The sequence below is a fragment of the Pogoniulus pusillus genome, chromosome 22 (assembly GCF_015220805.1).
Source record: "Pogoniulus pusillus isolate bPogPus1 chromosome 22, bPogPus1.pri, whole genome shotgun sequence".
In the NCBI taxonomy this organism is placed as follows: Eukaryota; Metazoa; Chordata; class Aves; order Piciformes; family Lybiidae; genus Pogoniulus; species Pogoniulus pusillus.
This window is the reverse complement of record NC_087285.1, coordinates 11,722,665-11,735,757: the sequence shown is the minus strand read 5'-3', so window position 1 is coordinate 11,735,757 and position 13,093 is coordinate 11,722,665. Positions and strand designations below refer to the sequence as shown.

General features: G+C 37.9%; 1 long non-coding RNA gene across 2 annotated transcripts in view; it reads right to left on the bottom strand.

Moving 5' to 3' along the window:
- Positions 1 to 11,871, bottom strand: part of LOC135185207 (uncharacterized) — a 71,069-nt gene extending 59,198 nt beyond the window's left edge. The window contains exons 1-2 of one of the 2 annotated variants that reach the window (XR_010306398.1): positions 11,833 to 11,871; positions 2,216 to 2,278 (exon numbers count right to left, since the gene is read on the bottom strand). This is a non-coding gene — a long non-coding RNA (uncharacterized LOC135185207). Of the gene's footprint in view, positions 1 to 2,215; positions 2,279 to 8,293; positions 8,339 to 11,832 lie in introns of those variants that run through there. The other variant, XR_010306399.1, reaches the window with a different exon arrangement.
- Positions 11,872 to 13,093: the final 1,222 nt, after the last annotated feature.

Genomic DNA, 13,093 nt, shown 5'->3' with positions numbered 1-13,093 from the left:
TACCAACACAGACTTTTTCTGGAAAGTCAGAAAAAATGAAATTGCATTTCTTATAGTTTAAACTAAATATAACAGTATAAGGAGAATAAACTACTATAGAGAGATAATAACCTTAAGGAAAATGGGGGATGGGTCAAGTGGTGGCAAAGCAGCAAAAGCAGCAGCAGACAAAGCAGCAGTGGGGGAAGATAGCAGCAGGCAGAGCAGAAGCTGTAGGGGGACAGTACAAGCTGCGATTCCAGACATAAAGCTCTTGATGCTCCAATGAAATTATATTAACTTATCCATTGTTGCCATTATATGGCCTTTCCCTAAAATGTTCACCTCTCCACTCAGAGCTTCCACTTCTAAGTTTCTCTGTTCCCAATTCTTTTATGCCTGTACTAGAAGTCTAGCTCGAACAGCTACAGTCCTTATCCATTCAAAAAACTTAACACAGCTGTTCAGTCTTCCTGTCCAGAACCATGTGTCACCTAAAAGAATCTATGAGTGCTTTTTCATGACCTCTTGTCATTGTCTCCCTTTGATAATCTGGAGGTTAATTCAAGACAAAACATCGAATAATTAAAAGCTGATGTGATGTTACCCTTACCTAATCAACAGGTAATGCAGATGTAGTCAGTGAATTCCATATATGTATGCACACACAAACTGTTAACACTGCATGACTTTAGTTATCATGATCTTACTTGGGCACAATTCCTCCTACCTCCACATAGATTTGTGAAACAGATATTTCATCATTACACATGATTTCTACTCATTACACATGATTTCTACTCTATCTCAAATTTCAGCTAAAGGGAAAACAAAATAAAGGAATCAATCATCTTATTTATCATATAACAACGTCCAGGTAAGCAAAACCACCATTTTCTCAACATGTTCTATTGTATACAGCACTGCTTGAAGTAATGTTATCATGATGAAATATAGTTAGAACTCTGACAGACACATTTTAGGAAATAAGCCCCAACTTTTTCCTCCAGTCAACTCTAAGACATAGTGCTTAAGGCAAACCATTCCTACTGCCAGAAAGAATTAGAAAGACAGAATGAGTAGCTACCCAGCCTTAATGAACAGAACTCATTGTTAGTGTTCCCGTTACACCGCAAATCTTATCTTTCTTCCCCACTTTTAAGAACAATCAGGACATGTAACTAAGACTCATTGGTGTATAGATGTGCTTTAGGGATAACCACTAATTGTGCATTCCTTAGAATTCAGTGGAAATTACTGAGCACTGAGTACTGAATTTAGTGGATTAACAAAATAAACTTTAAAGATATTGAAAGGCATATCCTAAAACCTGCTTTTAGCAGGAGAAAAGTTTTAGATCAATTCTCAATTCCAGAACAGAAATTGACAATAACACTGAATAATAATAAAAACTGACAAAAAAACCCCAAAACAACCTTGTTTAAATGTGAGTCTATTTTGTCAAATTCTGATTGAACTAAGGAACTTGTGTATAAAACAGGTCAGAGAGCAGGAAAAATAACTTAAACCAATCAGTAAACTAGAGCCAGAGATGCACAAGGACTAATATAAGCTTCTACACATAGAAGGTAGTTGCATATGGTTATATTTTTTTTTTGAGCCTTTTGCACTGCTAATTAGAACAGCTGAGCTGCCGAGTTTGCCTCCACAGAGAAAATAACTGAATGACTCAGAGTCGAACAACAAGCAGCATAGTTTGACACTGTCTGCAGCTCTCTTTGCAGCGATCAATTAAGCTTATCTTTGCAATCTTCATTTTAGGAAGATTCAACCCTTTTCATGAAAAACTCAGGTGTTAATACCACTAATGATAGAGTAGCTCACATTTTTCTTTAAAATATATAATGCACTTGTTTTCAAAATCCTCTGTTCATTTCCTTCCAGAGTACCATGAGAAATGGTTTGTTCAGTTAAAAGGGTTAGGAAAATACCTAAGGAAACAACACATAGTACACACATGCAGGATGTCAGAAACCAGTATCTGTACCTCAAAGAAGTAATGATAAATAATGCCCTGAGTAAAAGAAGTTGATATTAACAACAATCCAGCTCAAAAAATTACCTCCCTTTATACATATGCTTCATCTTTGTGGTATTGCAGGCCATTCAAGGGGCTTTAAAATCACTGTGCTCATAGCATTTAAATAAACACACACACACTTTTTTTTAAAAAAGAAATTTGATTTAGACTGATAAAATAGTCAAAATGTCATACCTTATAAATCTCCAGAAGATAAAAACAGTGCTGTTGCTGAGACAGGATAGCAGCTGTCTCCACCTATGAAATATTAAAAATGCAAGATATAAGTGATACTATTTGGAATTTCTTGATTAATCAGATGTACTGTTTGCCCTGCTGGGTTAAAACTAGTCTCGACAGAATCTAGTTCAAACGGTAAACAATTCACAAGCAAAATACTTCCACTGATGCTATGATGGCCATTCCAAAAAACAGTGATTATTCCGGCACTAGGAATAATGACGTCTCCCTTAAAAGATCTCACATGAAACAGTGCAACCTTCACCAAAATCGGATTTTCTTCCTCCATATACCCTTAGTCTGAGAGGCCCCAGGAGTTGCTTGTTTGTTTTTTTTTTCAGTCAGGGTCATTGTTGTATCTTTAATTTCCAAACAGTACTATTCATTTCTAAAAAACAGCAATATTCACAATACAGAAGCCAGTAGATGCTTTCCCCACATATTTCTCATTAACAGTAACCTCTGAACCTTAAAAGTCATGAGCTGATAGTACTTGGTCATTGTAAGAACAGACTCCAGTGTAAGGATAGCAAACAAGGATAAATACACATTTTTCTCCTAAATGATCAGAGTAAAGCTGAGAAAAGTCTACTGTCACACCACAGATAATCTGTCCCATTAGCCTTCATAACATGTGCTGAAGGGACCAAAGGAAAAACAAAATTTGGAGAGAGAACAAAACCACATGATTAAACTGGGTGAAATGGAAACAGAAACCACTAGATCCGTGCTGAATTGCTAAGTAACGGATTGAAGCTCCCCTATTAGGTGCACACTATTAGCAAATTGAGCTTGTTTTTCTTTCTCCGTTTTTAAACTTGGCATTTCAAAATCTGTGCATTTAACAATGTACTCTGCATTTTTGAGAACAGTTCCTGACTTTTTCACCTCCTTGCTAATGAATTTATAAAGTAGGAAAACATTTTTTGACTGAAAACAGATAGATAGAAAGAAAAGGCTGAAATAGCACTGACTAACTAAATATTCTCTTTTTTTCCCTACTCCGTTAAAAAGGCCCTTACCTGCTAAATTTCCATCCTCCTGCAAACTAGCCCTTACTCTGGAGATGCACAAAGTGCCTCCCACAAAAGAAATACTTTGTCACTCATTTCTTTCTGTATAAATGAAAATAATTGCCAGCCCAATTGCAGTTTGAACATAATTAGTTTTCACTTATCATCTATCCCACTCTCAGCTGTGCCACTCATCAAACCCAGAGCCCTCTACTTAACTAAATTGCCATGTTCTCGTAGGCCCTGACAGTTACAGAGTAACCAGCCTGTATCCTAGAAACAGCATTTAAGACAGGGCTAAAACAAAACACGGGCACCAAGTCTGACACTGCGACGTGAAAGGACCAGTACTGGAGCCATTACATTTCCTTATGTGACAGCAGAGCTCCTGATGAACCTAGTACTGCACCCTGGTCAGCATGTGATCGTTTAATTGCAGCTGTTTTATATGTAGCTCCCATGCAAAAGACTTCAACAGAAAAGCAGAGACTGTAAAGTTCTGCTATACCTTCAGGCGCTTGCAGTTGCTCTCAGTAGTCTGTCCTCATATAAAAACTGAATGATAGCATAAATTCAATGAAAACTTTTCTGATGATTTAGAAACTTCATTGAGGTCAAGTCTAACCTTTCCTGCCATCCTTCTGACTTAGCACAGCATTGGAGAAGGAACACGGCAAAGAGTGGGAATTAACAGCCCCTGAAATGTCATGTTTCCATTTGAGAAGAAAAGGCAGCTAACAGATAAAGATGACTTTAATTGCAATATCATGTACTAGCCAAGATGATAATCACTGTAGCGCTGGTTTGACACAGAAGCCCACAGCAAAGTTTATTTAATATGACTGAACATCTTAGGTCAGGGAGACAAGCAAGGAAAGAGATTTTTAAAAAAGAAAAAAATCCAGCCTAATTATTTAATGAGAAAGAGGTGAGATTCCTACAATGCCCCTAAAACGACTTAACAATGTGAAACCTAATCTACAGGTAGATACTGGATTTCAAAAGCTTGCATGTGCTTTACTTAATTGCCACATAGTTATGAAAATTAGAGAGACTTACTAAAACAGCTCAGGATAACAATGACTTACCTGAGACTTTGATTCCACTCTCCTTCTGCTACAAACAACACTGTCATGTAATTCTTAACTTTCTAGCATAATTACTGTCAGTATGTAAAGGGTGTCCATGCGCAGGTGTTGGCAGTGGGGGGTGCAGGCACCTGTGTCAGGAGAAGACTGAGCTGCCTTGTGCTGCATACAGGCAGTTCTAGTTGTTTCTGGGTGTTTTTTTGTGCTTTTGGAGTTGGTGCAGCTGCAACAGTCTTCCTCTGGGAAAAAGTTTAGATGGCAGGGCCAAGGAAAGCATTGTATTCCTTTTGTAAGCTCTGAAATCAAATTTTCCTGACCAAACATATCTTTAGTTCTTACCTCAGTCCCATCATCCTCTTGGGTTTTGTCACCGAATAAATTTGAGTGATGAAAAATACAACAAAACTATCACTTATACACATGCTGCATCTGCAAAATGCAGAAAAAGTGGTCTGGTTTTCCTCCTAGATGTTGGTATTTGGGGGGTAAAAAGTTCTAGAGTTCTTAATGATCTTTGTGTTTAGCTTACATTGCATCTTAAAATTTGTACTTTGGGTCTGAAGTGGATTAAAGGCAAAGGCACTTCCTTAGCAGTCAACTGTAGCCTTGACCTGAATATATGTAGGATTGCTTTTGTTCCTTCCATTTACTTGGAAATGGCAGTATTTAAATAGGGTTACTCAATAATCATTGTGTTGTATATGTGGTTACAATTAAGGGAAATGATCTAGAAAAGCAATGTTCACAACTGGGTTTTCCCAACAAGAAGCTTTTGTGCAAAACAGGTAATTAATCTTCTAACAGACCATGTAAAAAACAGGTGTTCAGTGGCATACAGATTGGTGGCAGCAGTAGTGAAACATCTTGTTTTAAAGCATGCTGGTGCCAGTATGGAGAAAAGAGAATGCATTTGCAGTTTTCCATCCAAAGCAAACCAACATCTTTATAAACAACTTTTGCTTCTCAAGACAGCTCTTCATGTATCATAAAGACTCTAACATTAGAATCTGTTAATCTGAATGCAAAATGCAGCCTAAAATTAGTAACAAACCATCTGCATCTGTGAGCTAAGTCATATACAACTTCAAAAATCTGTATTCCTACTTTTTCTATCTGAAATAGAATAAAATAACAACACCTTTATAGAGGTGTTAAATGGTTCAAGAAGTAAACTTGCTGCTTAAGCTATATTCTGATGTCTAATGACTACTATCCTCCACTTAATCACTCACTTGCACATATTTGGAAGAAAACCAAACATAGCATACAAATAAGAAGGAGAAAAAAACCCTCAGCCTGAATAATTATATTACCACATCGATAAATGAGTAACTACTGCTCTCAGAGATAGTTAGCATGTAAATTAAGCTAATTTCAGACAGAAGTTTTCAAGTGCTCCTGGTAAAAGGACTTAACAATTTACCATTTTATGTTATAAGAAAAGTGCAAAACACAACAATATCGACAAAGTCAGTTTCTACATCATTTAGTCTTATTCAGCATTCTCTCGTGCCCGACCACAGACACAAAGTCTATTACAGATCATAGGAAAAAATAATCCAGTTGCCTGAGAAGGGAGTAGAAGATCACAAGTCCCAAGTGTGAACGCTTGTGAAGTACAAACTGCTGCTTAGGTGTGTGTAGTGCAGGAAGGATCTGTGCATTTAAGCATTTTAAGGAATCTCCCTGTGTTGACAGGAGGGCCCTGAACTGATGATTCACTGCATTCCATCGTTAAGTTTGCTTCTCAGATGGTAAAAAATCTGGCACTGCACTATCCAAACCGGTAAAGCTTTGCCACTGCACAGCAATAAGGAGAGGGCTTGCACCCCTTCTAAGAAAATTCCCTTCATATTTCTTTCCTATTACTTCCATTTATGTGAAGATGTTTGTCGCTTTTGTTTCTTTTAGGAGGAAAGTGCAGAAGTTGGCTCTTTTTAGAATAGGAAACATGCAGAGTTAAATTATTCAATGTTCCACATTGTTTTTCGTAACCTAAGTGCATTTTGCTCTGTCAAAAGGGGTCAGCAGAGGTCACCACAGCAGGTGCAGGGTTCGATGGTCTTTTGCAAATTTCAGAACGTTATTAAAATTTATTTTTAAAAGGTTAAGATTTTTCTTCCACTTTCCCTGTCTAAATAATGGAATAAGCTGAAATGCCACTCTCTTCTGGAAATGTTGCCAAGCTCACAGTATTAGAGAACAAACTGTCCAAGCTTTGACGTCTAATCAACGTCACTAATATACTTAAGTACAAAGAAGATAGAACTGTTCTCAAGAATTCAATTCTCCCTGGGCTTATACGCAGATTACACTATGGCAAATAAGGAACTGGAAGTTATCCTTGTGCTGAAAAGGACTAGGTGTAGATTTTTGGGTTTGACCCTGGCTGGAAGATTTTTCTTAAATGTCTATTCACCAACAGTCCTGCTTTCTAAACTCATGTTATAAACAGGTCACTAACACAATAGCTGCTTAATGGAAAGTAAATGTATGCGGATCCTTTAAATGATGGATGTTGAAACAGATTTGCACAGTACAGTAACTGTGTTCACACAAACTCCCTGTCTGCTCAAGACTTCACTCTGACTGATTTCCAATGCAGTCTGTTCCAGGCCAAAGAGTTTAAGGACAGAAGCAAATGTCTCTTAACTTTCAGCTGATTAATGTTGTTTTGCAGAGTATTTGTCACCTGTAACAGATATCTGCATGCTCAACTTGTAGGCAAACCTCTTCTGCAGTGCATTTGAGATGAAGTTAGGCAGATAAAGCCTTTTTCAGCGCATGCTGTTAGACATTAATAAGCCTGTTATTTAGTAAGCATTTCTCTGAATCTCAATATTGAAATTCAGAACTAGGCTTGTGGCCCTAATTAAGCTTCAAACCACCAGGATATATAAAATAGATAAACTTTCCTAGCCAAAGCCTGCATTTTTCTTTCTAATGAGAGATTATCAGCAAGCTTCACTTCCAAACATCTTTACTGTATTTGTTCGCAATCACTTTACAGAGCTCAGAAATTAAAACTAATTTTCCCCTTAATATTTATGGGTTATTATTCAAAGACTGTAGCACAGAACAGCCAAAAGCAAATTCATTCATCTACATCTTGATTTTCCAAAAACTTGTGATTAAAAAAGTATCTTCTGTCTCCAATAATATTTAATGTTACAGAATACAGTAATGATACTCCTCAATATCACAAATAAAAGCATTGTTCCAACAGGCATTTACAAAAACAGAACATTTAGAAAGAACAACCAAACCTACTGATGCTAAAAAAAAACCCACAAAATCAAGAATGTAAATAAAATAAATAGTAGGAGACTATTTGTGTATTATATACATACTATGTACCTACACTGACCAATCTGGAGATGTCCCTGCTCACTGGAGGGAGGTTGGACAAAATTACCTCTGAGGGTCTCTTCCAACACAATGTAGTCTATGTTTTTATATAAAGGATCTTTGGAAACTACCCACTATTTTTCTTGATAATAAATATTTTCCAGTTATCTTCTTAGATTCTGGATACTTGAACCCCACACTTTAAATTTCCTTATACAGATACTCCTCTAACATTGTCTTACCTAAAAATCAGAGAACACCATTATGCATCAGAGGTATCCCATAAGGAAAATTTAGGGGTTTTCTAATTAAACATAAACATACCATGTTCTTAACAAGATGAGGTTTTCATGAACGATGCTCACCCTCTGGAAACCCTGTTATTTCAAGACAGAAAACTCAAACACCCAACCAGTAGACTGCACTCTGAAATATCTCATAGCTTTGAACTAAAAGCCAACACATGTCCATTAGGCAAGTCAGTTATGCTGTTCAATAAAAGCTCTATGTACCTTTTCTCTTCTCTCACAGAGTTGTGAGTTTAGAATTCCTAAGGAGGTGCTCTGTTTGCAAGATTCACTTACCTAGGTATTCTGGTACACTGGACATTTGGCTACAGCAATACCTGTCAGTTCATAATAAAATGAATGTTGGTAAAACAATAGTTACATTTAAAGAATCTAAAAATAATTGGGGGAAAATAAGGACTAGAAGCTGTTTTTCTTTAATTCTATTTTTCTCTTTTAGAAAGGTAATTTTAGTGTTGTGAGCACCACTCTTGTTGGGCTAGAATTAACAGGAAGAAAAAAAAAATCTGGTGAAAACCAAAGCTGTGTATTTTAGTGATATGTCTCTCTGTTTTAAATGACTATCCATATGTATGTTCAAGGCTTCTGGTAATTTTTGTATAGTCATCTAAAACAGCAGCAAACTCCAGTATTTGATAATGAGAGCGCAGTCTCAGAAGAGGCTCTCCCCAGAAAGCACTGCCTAGGTCTTGCTCAGTGCTGCATGAAGCAAAGCTGATACTGTGAGAAGAAAGAGAACAATTTCAGCTGTTTTAATCTTGCAGAGTCCCCTGCCTTTTGATCTTGTCTTTGTTCCCTCTTTGTGAAGCATAACTTACACTGGCTGCAATTTATTTAGTTCACAGTTTGCTTATCTCTGCTGAGCAATAACACAGTGTAGTGTGAAGCTCCTCTGCAACCATGCCAAAGACAGCATTTGTGTTTCTTTCCATTGTGTAGTCTGAATGTCAAATCACCGGTTCTGTGTCTTTTTTGAAGTCAGACTCTGAACCTCTAATTGTAGTAGGTTTGTTCAGTGACCAGAACACACTTTTCAGCTAACCTCTTTTGCCTCAGACTTTGTTTTGAGGCTCTGAGAGACAGTTCCACAGCATATGCTATGGCTTTTGATGTGGATTATCATACAGTTTACATACAATTTAGTTAAGAAATAGGCAATTCTCCTAGAAATAGTTAATTACTGAATCTCCCAGTGGCATTTATTTTCTTACAAAAGAAATTTTATTATCTTTATACTTTCGTTTTCTGATTAAAAAGCTACTTATCTAAGAGAAAGAATAACACTGTGCAAAGTATCCAGCTACTAGCAAAGCAGACTCCTGTTTTGTGTGTAATGTATTTGACTCATGCCACTGCCACACTGCAGTGAAAAAAAGGCATGGCAGTATAATACAAACCTGCCATTTTCCATAGCCTTGAGAAATGCAAAATCAGATGGAGTAATTACTGGTTTATACTCCCAGAAAAGCAGCAGAAACAGACAGAGGCCCCACTGCAAGCAATAAGTGAAGAACTGGCAGGAGAAGACTATTGAAAAGTAAATAGGGCAGAGGCTGACAAGGTGGCAGAAAACATTCAAAGCACCTGATGAGCAGAGCCATTTTCCACAGAAAGGTAAGAGAATATATTTAGCCAGCAGGCTGATACCTTGGAAACCTGCTTCAGAATGGAGATCAGTCACTAATACAGCCTATTTGGTCAGGTACAGCATTGAGAAAGATGTGGACATAGCTAGCATTCCCTCACCACACACACTAGAGAAAATACAGATGAGATCAGAGCATTCAGCGACCTCAAACTATTTCAAATCCCCAATTTCTGTGCAAAGCAAATCTCAGAAACACAATACTAAACTGGAATGTGTATGCCATTTTGAACACTACATTAGAATCTGCCTATCATTTTAGATATATCCATTGCCATTTAAGATACTTACATTGCTTTAATTAAAGGTGATTAATCATAACAAAATCTTTGGCAACAAAAATTAAGTCAAAATCCAAACCTTTGAATGGCAACAGGCAGCTTTAAATGTAGCATGCAAATAAAAAAAGATTGTCAGATATATTCAAATACATGTATATAAATATAGAAACTGGGCTCTCTAAAAGATATCCTCCATATGTACTGCTTACATAGTAAGTTTCTCAAAGTCAGTACAGAGAAGCCTCACGAAGATCAATACATCCAGGCTTATGGTATAAACCTGGAGACAATCCCATACATTTATCTTCATTTATGCATATACATGTTCAGAATTTTTCCTTTGAATTTTCTTGTTAAAATTCTAGTTGCATTTTTGAGCTGAGAACACCTCTGCTATCTGACTAGATCCATTTTTGATCTTGTCACAGGGCTGATGCAGGAAAAAAAAAGGTAGAATTATGCAGGGGACACCTGGAGGTTAAACAAAAAGAGAATGAGAACAGCACTAGCCTCTCACAATTTAGAGAAACCTTCATCTGGATTCTGGTGAGTACCAAAAACATTTGGAAACCCAGAAGCAGTGATGAGGAAGGGCACCTATGAAACCAAAACATGTTCACACCAGTTCATAAAGTCTTCCAGTCATGTATCAAGGGTGAAAAGACTAATCCATTATGTTACTCATTCATTTAGAGGTAGGTAATAGGAAAAGATCCTCAGGGACTAGCAGACATTTTCTAGTAAGCGACTTGCTGCTCTTTAGCAGATTCAGTCCCATAGGATACACATTTCTGAAGTCTCAAGATATTTTTCCCAAGTGCCAAGAAATGCAATAACAGTGAAGTTCTCTATAATTTCTGTCCCTAAAAGTTTTTAAAGAGCAATGTAAATCCTTGCAGCTATGGAAGAAGAAAACAAGCAAAAAGGAAGTGTTTCTAACCAAGGTATAAAAGGTTAAATGCAGGTTTTATTTGAAGAGACATAGTATTTTAGAGATAAGACTACAAAGAATTAAGTTTTTATTATGTCAGAAGGCAAAAAATTTGACACCATATGACCTCCTTCAGATTTGGCATTCTGCCTCTTTGTCAAATAAGTGTAATGTGAATTAATGAACCAACACTTTCTAATTAAATAGTAATAGTCACCAAAGAATGGACAACATTTACAGAGTTGTTCTGGGGGGTTTTTTCCATTTGTAATGATTTACAGTTCTGTGGGACTCTTAAGGTGAACTCCTCTTTGAATGTCATGTGGACAGCTGTGAAAAGTTCGATTAGAAGCAATACAATAGAAAGACAAAGACCTGTGAAAAACCGAATAAAAGATACTGGGCATATACCAGCTTTAGTGAGTGTGTGAGAGAGTGAATGAGTGGGAGAAACAGAACCACAGGCATACAGCCTGGAAGCAGCAGCCCCCAAATCCTCTTCTCCATCACCATCACCACCCATGCCATGCCCTAAGTATTGCTTGCTGTAAGAGGAACAGAACAACTCCCAAAGACATCACTCACTGGGAAAACATCCCTGGGCAACACAAAACTGAAACACGAAGTGGACTTCAGAAACCCTATATCTCTCTCTCCCCTCCCTCCCAGCCTATGGTAACATAGACTTTTCCCACTCTGCCTCTCTTGTTTTTCCCTCTCTCTTTCTCTGTTTCATTCACTCTATCCTTTAATAAACAATCTCACTTCTGGTATCTGGTCTTGCTTGTACCTTAACTCCATAACACAAAAATATGCAAGGACAAATCTCACTCCTCTGGACTAAGACATTTTTAGTCTCTCTCCTCCATACATTGACACTTGCCTAACTGAGGTGCCATCAGGCCCCCCCGGCCTTTGTTCCACTCCCATTCACCCGGTGCACACTATGGGGACTCACCAGTGACGACAGAAGAAGGCTCTCTCTCCCCAATTTAGCACAGCTTGGGGTTTCTGCCTTTCCTGGGGCCCATTAAAAAAGGGAGCGGGCAGGGCGAGCAAAGTGGTCACACCTGCAGTGGGAGGAGACTCCAATAGAACCCAGGTGCTCTGGGTTTGGGAGGGGGGAAGAGAAAAATGCAGTGTGAGGTGGAAAAGGGGCAGATGTGGTGGTAAAGGGGAGATGCTGCTGAAAGGAGGGAGGGGGAGAGGAAAACGATGGAAATGAAAAGAAGAGGGAAAAAGGAAGGAGATTGAGAGGAGAGGAGGAAGATTGGGGGGAAGTGGGATTTAAAAAAAAATGAAAACTAGATTGTTTAAAAAAAAACAACCAGGAAGCCCTGCTCTGCAGGGGGTTGGACTAGGTGATAGTTCAATGTCCCTTCCAGCCCCTAACATTCTGCAATTCCCAGTCTTGTAGTACCTTAGATTGCATCTGGAGTAACAGATCCATGTTTCCTTACAGAACTGAATCGGGGCAACAAAAGAGACATTTTTTTGGTTGGTTGTTTGATTTTTAATCCCCCATGGTACAGAGACATTTCTTGGCCAGAGAAAGTGAGTATTGCACTGCGCTTTCATGTCAATGTTTTATGCATGGCCAGAAAGTGCTGATAAAGCATTTCTTTGTATTTGGAGAGAAAAGACACTCAAAAAATTTATTTCTATAGTTCTTAAATTTATCTTTCTTTTATCTATTTTACTCCTGAAACACATGAAGGAGTTTAATGCTAATGAAGGAGATACACAAGAGATACACTTTTAAGCCAAGACACAAGAGCAGGCAGCTATCATACTATTTATTGTATGATATTTCATAGATCTAGTTTGCTTGTTACACTTGCATTAATCTTTCCCACATCTTTCTCCTTTGTAAAAACTGACAGGCAGGCAGTGCCCTAGCTTTGTGTGCTGGTTTGAGGCTAATTGGAATATTTTAATGAGAAAAAAATAAAAGGAAACAATGATGATGTCTACTTCACTCATAGGTTTGCCAAGATGTATAAAATCAAGGATACAAACATAGATAAGACTGTCTGTCTGTCGGTGTCTGTGTTTTCTCTCTGGGCTTCTGCTGTTCTGCTTGGATCTGTGCAACCAAACTAACCATTCTACTTCTAACCCCCCTTGCTGATCCTCCCAACTCACCTTGCACATCAGGCAGATTCTGGGATAAGAGTGGGGGGTGGTAAGAAGGAGGATGGGTGGTTGGGGGCCCCTCT